This window comes from Ruditapes philippinarum, unplaced genomic scaffold, assembly GCF_026571515.1.
Source record: "Ruditapes philippinarum isolate M1 unplaced genomic scaffold, ASM2657151v2 ctg5271_1_1_1_1, whole genome shotgun sequence".
Taxonomy (NCBI): domain Eukaryota; kingdom Metazoa; phylum Mollusca; class Bivalvia; order Venerida; family Veneridae; genus Ruditapes; species Ruditapes philippinarum.
Window position 1 is genome coordinate 17243 of NW_026866924.1, and position 10997 is coordinate 28239.

Consider the following 10997-nt stretch of genomic DNA (forward strand, 5'->3'; position numbering starts at 1 on the left):
TAAGATGTTTCAATTATTGTTCCAGACTCAAACTAAGTTATGGTATTTAAATTATTCTTCAAGACTCAAACTTAGGAAATATATTTCAAGTATTGTTCCAAACTCAAACTAAGTTATCAATTAATGTTCCAGACTCAAACTAAGCTATGATATTTCAACTATTCTTCAAGTCTCAACTAAGTAAAGATATTTCAAGTATTGCTCATGACTCAAACTAAGTTATGAATTATTCTTCCAGACTCAAACTAAGTTAAGATATTTCAAATAGTGTTCAAGACTAAAACTAAAAGATATAAATTATTATTCAAAAATCAAACTAAGTAAAGTTATGATATTTCAAGTATTCTTCAAGACTCAAACCAAGTTAAGATATTTCAAGTGTGGTTCCAGACTCAAACTAAGTTAAGATACTTCAAGTGTTTGTCCAGACTCAAACTAAGTTAAGATATTTCAAGTGTTGTTCCAGACTCAAACTAGGGTAAGATATTTCAAGTATTGTTCCAGACGCAAACTAAGTTAAGCTGTTTCAAGTATTGTCCCAGACTCAAACTAAGATATTTGAATTATTGTTTCAGACTCAAACTAAGTTTAAAAATTTCAAATATTCTTCTAAACTCAAACTAAGTTAAGATGTTTCAAGTATTCTTCAAGACCCAAACTAAGTTAATATATTTTAACCATGGTTCCAGACTCAAACTAAGATACTTCAATTATTGTTCCAAAATCAAACTTAGTAAAGTAATGATATTTCAAGTATTCTTCAAGACTCAAACTAAGTTAAGCTGTTTCAAGAATTGTCCAAGACTTAAACTAAGATATTTGAATTATCATTCAAGACTCAAACTAAGTTAATTAGTTTTAAGTATTCTTCAAGACTCAAACTAAGTTAAGATGTTTCAAGAATTCTTCAAGACTCAGACTTAGTTAAGATATTTCTAGTGTTGTTCCAGACTCAAGCTAAGATAAGATATTTCAATTATTATTCCAGACTCAAACTAAGTTAAGACTCAAATCAAGTTAAGATATTTTAAGTGTTGCTCCAGACACAAGCTAAGTTAAGAAATATCAAGTGCTGTTCTAGACTCAAACTCAGTTAAAATATTTCAGGTATTCTTCAAGACTCAAACTTAGTTAAGATATTTCAAGTGTTGTTCCAGACTCAAACTAAGTTAAGGTATTTCAATTATTATTCCAGACTTAAACTAAAATAAGGCTCATATTAAGTAAAGATATTTCGAGTTTTGTTCCAGACAACAGGCCTCAAGGTTATAAAACTTTTTCTTCTGAGTTTTATCTCAAATTTCATGATTTTCATTGGTCAGTGTACATTTTTGGGCAATTTCTGACCAATCAAATGACTGAGATCTGAGTTTGAGCTATGAGGATTTGTTTATAACCTCGTACCCAGCTAAGTAAAGAAATTTCAAATGTTGTTCCAGACTCAAACTCATGTAAAATATTTCAAGTATTGTTCTAGATTCAAGCTTAGTTAAGATATTTCCAGTTTTGTCCCAGGCTAAAACACAGTTAAGATAATTTAAGTATTGTTCCAAAATCAAACTCAGTTAAGATCTTTCAAGTATTGTTCCAGACACCAGCTTACATAAGAAATTTCAAGAAAAGTTCCAGACTCAAACTCAGTTAAGACGTTTCAAGTATTCTTCAAGACTCAAACTTAGTTAAGATATTTCAAGTATTGTTTCAGACTCAAACTTTGTAAAGATATTTCAAGTTTTGTTCAAGACTTAAACTAAGTTAAGATATTTCATGTATTGTTCCAGACTCAAACTAAGACGAGATAGTTCAAGTGTTGTTTCAGATTCAAACTAAGTAAAGTTATGATATTTCATATATTCTTCAAGACTCAAACAAAGTTAAGATAGTTCAAGTGATGTTCCAGACACAAGCTAAGTTAAAAACATTTCAAACTTTGATTCATACTCAAACAAAGTCAAGATATTTTAAGTATTGTTCCAGACTCAAACTAAATTAAGACATTTCAAGTGTTGTTCCAGACTCAAACTAAGTTAAGATATTTAAAGTATTGTTCAAAACTCAAACTAAGATAAGATATTTCAAGTGTTGTTCCAGGCTTAAGCTAATTTTAGATATTTCAATTATTGGTTCAGACTCAAACTAAGTTAACTAAACTAAAATAAGGCTCAAATTAAGTAAAGATATTTCAAGTGTTAATCCAGACACAAGTTAAGTTAAGAAATTTCAAGTGTTGTTCAAGACATAAACTCAGTTAAAATATTTCAAGTATTGTTCCAGAATCAAACTAAGTTAAGATATTTTAAGTGCTGTCCTAGACTCAAACTCAGTTATGATGTTTCAAGTATTCTTCAAGACTCAAACTTAGTTAAGATATATCGAGTGTTGTTCCAGACTCAAACTAAGTTTTAATATTTCAATTATTATTCCAGACTTAAACTAAGTTAAGACTAAAATTAAGTAAAGATATTGCAAGTGTTGTTCCAGAAACATGCTAAGTTAAAATATGTCAAATTTTGTCCCAAACTCAAACTCAGTTATGATGTTTCAAGTATTGTTCCAGACACAAGCTGAGTTAAGAAATTTCAAGTGTTGTCCCAGACTCAAACTCAGTTAAGATATTTCAAGAATTCCTAAACACTCAAACTAAGTTAAGAAATTTCATTTCAAGTGTTGTTCCAGACTTAAACTAAGTTAAGATATTTCAAGTATTGTTCAAGACTCAAGCTTAGATAAGATATTTCAATTATTTTTCCAGACTTAAGCAAATTCTAGATATTACAATTATTGTTCAAGACTTAAACAAAGTTAAGATATTTCAAGTTTTGTTCAAGACTCAAGCTTAGTGAAGATATTTCAAGTATTGTTCCAGACTCCAACTAAGTTAAGATATTTCAAGTATTGGTCCAGACTCAAACTAAGTAAAGATATTTCAAGTGTTGTTCCAGACTCAAACTAAGTTAAGATATTTCAAGTATTGTTCAAGGCTCAAGCTTACTAAAGATATTTCAAGGATTGTACCAGACTCAAACTTAGTTAAGATATTTCAAGTATTGTTCAAGACTCAAGCTAAGTTAAGATATTTCAAGTATTGTTCCAGACACAAGCTAAGTTAAGAAATTTCAAGTATTGTTCAAAACTCAAACATTGTTAGGATATTTTAATTATTGTTCAAGACACAATTAGGTTAAGATATTTCAATTGTTCTTCATAACTCAACTTATGTTAAGATATTATAAGTTTTGTTCCAGGCTCAAACGAAGTTAAAATATCAAGTGATTTTCCAGACATAAGTTTAATTATTTCAAGTAGTGGTCCTAATTAAAACTAAGTTGTTTTTTTTCATTTATGTACATTTAGATAGTAAAGCAGTTCCCACGACACAAATTAATTTCATTTTTATCCAAATATTGACAAATATATTAATGTTTCAAACTATGGAAGGACATGGTTAGAATTATTTAGAATTTAAAGGATGTTGAGATATGTTAAATATTGTCCAGAACTGAAATCGATTTCTTAAATCTGTTTGAAGAAATATTTACAAACGCATGGAAGTTTCCAAGATAAAGGATAGATTTAAAATGTCAAATGTTGTTCTTTAAAATGTTTTAGATATATATAAACTAGTATACAAAATTTTAAATGGTTTACCCTCTGTTTTCCCGTGACACAAATTATAGCCAACTATTTTAAATAATACTTAAAAAAATCGTGATTCTATACTAGGTCTATAGTATTTTCATCATTTTATATGTACTTAGTGAAAAGATTCTAATCAAAGCATTAATCATTAAATCTACCCTAAAATTGGTTGAAATATTTCAAGTTCTGTCTACTTGTAAAAAAGGAAGTTTCCAATTTTGACTCTAGTGTGTTCCTTTAAATTGTTTTTGATGGTAAATTTAATATTGCAGAACAATTTGTAAAAGCAAGTATGACCAAGGGGAGACCACTCTTGCCATTAAGAACGGCGTAACCTCCCCTTAAAATTGAAATGACGTCAAAGACCAAAGGGCGACTACTCTCCCTATTGATAATTAAACATAATGCCTTTTGCGGCTTAATTTTCACAACCAAATGTTATTACTTTTGATTAATATTTGTTGGAGTTTTTACAGTAGCATTATGAAAGTCATTTCCCCTAAAAATTAATGTAAGTACCGAACATGTCTGAGAGTTATCAGTTAGAAATAAAAACAAGTGGTAATAGAGTATAAACTGTCGGGAAAATGACTTTTTTATCATTTTATACTTGTTTTAATGAAGAGAAGTCTCCTTTGGTCCGTTCTTTTCATTTAATTTTCAAGGGAGATCAATCTGTAATTTAAAACAAGTAGCCTCCCTTTTCGCATGATGTAATTTGCAAAACAAAAAATAAATAAGTAAATAAATAAATAAATAAATAGATCTAGATTCTAAATAAATAAATAAATTAAAAAAACATTAAAAAATTTAAACAGGCAAGTAAAGCTTAAAAATTGATAGAATAACGTATCAAAAGCGAAAAAAAAGCTAATGGATGCTAGCCCCCACCCCTTTTTTAGCATTTTGTCAGATCATTTAAAAATTGAAAACAACAACAACAATAATAAAAAATCAACCAAAAAAAGCATAAACGCATGCATCGTCGGATACCCACGGTTGATTAACATGTAATCAAGATAAATGTTAATGGTTGGGCAGTTGGTATCAGTGGCTGTCCGGCGATGAAACGCACGAGGATATGCTCGGAAATGAAAATGATAAAGCAACCCTTTGTGACTCCTTATTTAAAGCATTTAAAAGAAAAAAATGAAACAAATGATACTTCAAAATATAAAGGAACACATTATATCATGTATATGGTTGATAATATTATCGGAAGCGGACTTGTCCAGCTTCCGTTTCTGAATACGTTCATACTCAATTTAGGGAATATAACTTGAATAAAATCAAGTTTGAAATTGGTCCGCCAACGGCTAAGAGTCTGGTCAATCTGAACGGACGTGCAGGTTGGCCTGACTGCATACTGGTGGCAAAGGCTGGTCACTTGAAGGTCAAGCATGTTATAGGTAAACAACTAATTGGTCACTTGTGACAATATTATTATTTCATTCCATTTCTTGTTACCTTATTTCAATTTGTTTTTATTTTCATTTTTTATTTATTTATTTTATTTTATTGTTTTTAATTTATCTAATTTCATTCATTATTTTTGTTTTCATTTTAGTTCACTATCGTTTATTTCATTTCATTTTGTTGTTTTTATTTTATTTCATTGATGTTGTTATTTCATTTTTTTTTATTTCATAATTGTTCTTCTGGTCATTATTACAATTATTTTAATATTTTATTTCATTTTTTCATCATCGCATGTTTTTGAATGATGAAATATTTCATCGTTGGAGTTTTCATTATGTTTCATTAATGTTGTATTTGGTGATAGTGGTGATATTCTTGTTGGTGTTATTATTATCTAAATCTTAAGAAATTTCAAATTGATGTTTCTATCATGACGTTGTTAAATTATCATTATTTCTCATTGTACGGCCTAGTATGTCTTTATTAACTATTCAATGTTACTTATTACACTTCTTGAAATATACATTGTAAAAAATGCGCATCATTCATTTCTGCAATCTTACTATTGCCCTTATGTTAACGGTACAGTATGTTTGCATATATATTAAGTCTTAATAAATGTACATTCCTAATCAAATTTTACTTTTAAACCACTTGAAATATACATTGCAAAAAAGTGCATTATTAATTATTGCAATTATACTCATTATTGCCATTACAATACATTGACGGTACAGTGTGTTGGTAAATAGAAGATGTACAATGTAAAAGCAAATAAAATATCCCTTCTATTCTGTTCACATCACGACATTTATGAAGGTGTTATTTTGTCAAGCTCATGTAGAAAATCCAATCGAGCTAACACCTTTTATGGTTTTAATTACTACGCCAAAAATTCATTACTTCATAATTGCCATAAATATTAGACAGTTACATGGTCATATATTTCTTAAACTTGGCAGAAAAAAAACACCATTTGACATTTTAAGAAAGATACCAAATCGTATCAGGTGGATTAAAATCTCTTTGTGACATATGTTGTAACGGCATGCAGTAGTTCCAAACCGGAAGCATAGTTATTTTGCTGACTGTAAAGAGGGTGGTGTTTTCTTCATTCCTTCACCTGCTCAATTTACTGTGTTCCGTATTTCTGAAATGTAAAGACCACTGATACACCTGCATTGTAAAAATTATATTCAACTTAGAATTAACTGTTTTTCTTTAAAGGCACATTATGCCTCAGAAATTAACATTTTTTCCTACATTAGGCGGTGCAAACATGAGTATTATAACGTTCAAATAATGCTTTAAAGCATGTTAGATGCTTATTAACAAAATAAAGTATGGCTGAATGTAAAAATATTTGTTTTAAAGGTCGCAAAATGTAAACACAGTAGTATTTTAACTTCCACGCAAAATACTAAATCACTAAAACTGTTTTCAAAAAGTAAAAGATTATTCAGATAAATGACCAATGATCGAATATCTGTTTTGAAACTATAATAGGACACAAAAAATAAAAAGCTTTTCAGATATAAACTAGGACACGGGTGCCCCCACCGCGACACTGTTCTGTCAATCTTTTTACTAAGTCAAGGGAAATAACTCTACAAATACTGGATAAATCCACAAGCGAAACCCCAGGTGCAAATCTAAAATATGCTGAGCAACCTGCCCATAAGGTTTAATGACTATGTCAAATCTTTTTTGAGAAACTTGCGACACAAGTTGAAAATTGCAAACATTTTCTAAGTGAAGGGCAATAACTCTAAAAATACTAAATAAATCCAGACGAAAATACCTGGTGCACAACTGCACATGCTGATCAATATTCCTGTAAAGTTACATGACTCTAGGACAAATACTTTTTGAGTTATGTGCGACACATATTGAAAATTGCCAAATTTTACTAAGTCAAGGGCAATAACTCTGAAAATACTAAAAATATCCAGACGAAAATACCCAGGTGCACAACTACACATGCTGATCAACATTCCTGTAAAGTTTCATGACTCTAGGTCAAATACTTTTTGAGTTATGTGCGACACAAGTTGAAAATTGCAAAATATAACTAAGTCAAGGGCAATAACTCTAAAAATACTAAAAATATGCACACGAAAATACCCAGGTGCACAACTACACATGCTGATCAACATTCCTGTAAAGTTTCATGACTCTAGGTCAAATATTTTTGAGTTACATGCAACACAGGTTGAAAATTGCAAAATCTTACTAAGTCAAGGGCAATAACTCTGAAAATACTAAAAATATCCAGACGAAAATACCCAGGTGCACAACTACACATGATGATCAACATTTCTCTAAAGTTTCATGACTGTAGGTCAAATACTTTTTGAGTTACATGCGACACAAGTTGAAAATTGCCAAATTTTACTAAGTCAAGGGCAATAACTCTGAAAATACTAAAAATATCCAGACCAAAATACCCAGGTGCACAACTACACATGCTGATCAACATTTCTGTAAAGTTTCATGACTCTAGGTCAAATACTTTTTGAGTTACGTGCGACACAAAAGTGAACGGACGGACGGACGGACGGACGGACGGACGGAAGGACGGACGGACGGACGGACAGACGGACGGACAAGGGTAAATCTAAATGCCCGCCACTAACGTGGGGGCACAAAAAAACAACATTTTTTGGGGCATAATGGGCCTTTAAAGCTGCTGACTTTAATACCAGCAAACAAACCGTTTAAGAAATAACTCTTCAGAAACAAAATGAACAAAGAGTTTAGTAGACGCCAACGCCAAGCGCAGCGCGGCGTCTAATAGATATGCATTCGTCTATTCAGCAATTGGGAAAATTTAAGACTTGATTGCCGCGCTAGTAGATATGCACTTGTCTATTCAGCAATGGGGAAAATTTTAGACTTGATTTTGTGTATCTTTTTCTGTTTAAACAAAATCACACTGTTTTCAAATTTTCTAAAAAAGTATCTTTTTTGATGTACAACATGTCACCGAGCATTAAGGAATTAAAATAAAATATAATCAACTGTAATAGAGAACGATTTTCAATGCTGATTGACTGTTCACATCATTTGGCGGCGTCTTTGATGTGCAGCATCAACATTTAACTTGTATAATGTATAAAATATACACATCACTTGTAACGCTTTGCGTTTCACTTGCAAAAGACAGCAGACGCACGGGTTGAACACCAAATAAAAAAACAATGTTATCATTACTCTAATTCAAAAATGCACATAATAGAATTCAGGAATTCAACAAACAAATATTTACTTCTTACTCAAATAGTGGCCATAAAGCTTTTATTCACTTGATGTCATTAAACGATTCTCTTATTATTTCTAGTATATTCTTAACTGCAATGGTTCAATTATTCTAGTTGGGTTTAACCCTTTACCTATTGGTCCGTGCTCTCCATGCCCAGGCTATATATTATCGTCTGCTTAAATTTGTATTTTGTTATGGAAATTCCATAAATTTTAAATAGACTGTTCCAAATTCAATGCAGGGCAGATCCATTACACTAATTTAGTAGGTGAATGGTTACTGTCTCGACGGTACTTATCAAGAAAACAATAATAATTTTTCAGCTTTACTGGCGGAAGAAGGTTCAAAATAGCCCTCTACAAATTATTTTAGACACGGTGGGGCACTCGAGTAGAACCACCAATTTTCTCTGCCTATTAAGCTAGCTGTGGATCACCTCTGTGAATCATCTCTGCACATGAAACTATTCATGAATTCAAAGTCGCTGCCCATAATAGTGAAAGACGGGGGGGGGGGGGGGCGGGGGGTGAAAATGATTTGCAGTCAATGAATTCATTCAACTACTCGGTAACGGACGCCCTTATAAAACTAAAACTTACAAAAGGTTTATCAAATTTGAATAATGAAGAACAATGTTCGATACCAGTGTAGGTGTACATGTATTTACTTAGCCAAAGCAATTCATAACTGAATAACAAAAACAAACTTAAGGTAACTGTTTATGTGTTAATCAAAGAAAAAATATTTTATCAAACCCGAACATGAAACAATTTTCACAAAGGCGTACTGTTTCAGGACCAAATTAATACACGTCTCATTTAACAGCTATAAACAAGCCTTAAAGCTGCACGCCTCCAGATGAACCAAAAATATTTCAAGAAAATACAAACTTAAGAAAAATGTACTCAGATTTTAAGAGAAGTAAAAAGATTTAAGATTCAAGTAATTATCTATGTGCTAAATGTCTTTAACGACTGAAGTCGCAGTACTTATTACCATATTTCTACTGCGTGACTAACGCAGTAATGGCTATTATTGTATATTTTGGCCATTTTTGGTAATTTAAGTAGACTGTAAATGCTGTTTGTAATGTGTAAATTACTTTCCTAGTTCACTACACTATAGTTTTCTTTTAGATACATTTCCAAAATTTACATGAAGAATGAGCATGAATCTGGAGGCATGCTGCTTTAACCTGCAGAAATTATTAAATGGACTTTTCCACATTTTATTTAAGGAACAGTCCGTTATAAATTATTATAACTAATTATCACATGAAAAAGAAAATTGGAAGTTAGCAAACAGCAAAGAGGCTGATCAAACTGCACAAAAGTGCAGGCTGGCCGGGCTCTATTCTGGAGGCAAAGATTAATGATTTTCGCCTTCAGCAGACTAATAAAAAATCTAAACATATATTCATAAAACCTACTATTACCTCATCTTAATCAGTAGGTTCAAGTTCTGTGATAAGGATGTAACATGCCAAGATCAGTTTGCCGGTGCTCATTTCATATCTTTCGTTCTTTCCTAATTTCAAATCCTAAAACTGAAATATAGGTTAGAAAATTATCTATTTATAGATTGAAAATTAAGATGTTATCGGAGTGCCACAATCAAAGTCACCAGTTCATTACAAAATACACATTATACTTTAGAAATATAATTTTGATATTTTATAGTATAATTATAATAAGAGATATTTTGTCTCCCTTATTTGTAATACATTCATAATTATCTCCCTTCCTTCGGAAGTGCCGATATTTTTGACATATTCGTGAATTAAGTTATTGAATGTATATTTTTTGTATTAAGATTGTAATACTTTAAGGAAGCGGGTGATCTCGGAAAGAATAGTTCTTTATATTATGTTCAGTTCATTTTTTTTTCTAGAAAAGCAACAATAATTACAAAGTCATGTTCCATCTGTAATCAGTACTTTCTGATTATTTTGTGTGGTACAAGATGTTGATAAACTCTCAGCCTTCTAGTGCCATCATAAAATACATGTACCCGTGCGACCAGTGCAGACCAAAATCAGTCGGCATATCCTTGACATCTGCTCATGATCTGCACTTTTCGATATTAAGTCAGTACAAATTTTGAAATTTTCCCTTAAAATGAGTAATGGTTTTGTCCAGATTTGAAGATGGGCAAGTCCATTTAAAATATTTTGCAGGGTTAAAGGTGTAAACAGCGACTCACAAACCCTTATCTGTAAAATTTGTTGTTCTATGTTTAGCTAAATTTTGTATTTCTTCAAAATATCTTACCTCGACCCTCATTTCATCTACTGAACGTCAGGGGAAGTAATTGAGATCACAACATCGAGTAGCAGACACACTGGAAGTCGCAAATTTCCACTCTAAAATTTATTGTCGTCTGCTTCCTGTGGATACACTATTGGTAACATGGTGCAACAAATGTTACATTTTTTAGCATTTTAAAAATAATTGTAACTAAGACTATAAGTTATTTGTTAAAATTACTGAAATGTTCTTAATGACCAATAACTAAGCATTATTATGCTCATTTGATAAGAATATAATGTAAACTTAAATTATTATTTTAAACATGACTGCTTTAAATCAAGTTAACTAAGTGGCATACAATCAAAATCTAGTTTAAATTTAAAGGTGTTTAGATTATGTTCCCCGTTACACAATCATAATGAATTCTG

At 31.0% G+C, this 10997-nt stretch overlaps 1 long non-coding RNA gene across 1 annotated transcript; it reads right to left on the reverse strand.

The window, feature by feature from the left end:
- Positions 1-4386: 4386 nt before the first annotated feature.
- LOC132734220 (uncharacterized) lies at positions 4387-10709 on the reverse strand. Its single transcript, XR_009626283.1, has 3 exons — positions 10591-10709; positions 9756-9866; positions 4387-6208 (listed from the first exon to the last, which is right to left on the reverse strand). It is a non-coding gene; the product is annotated as an uncharacterized LOC132734220 (long non-coding RNA).
- Positions 10710-10997: the final 288 nt, after the last annotated feature.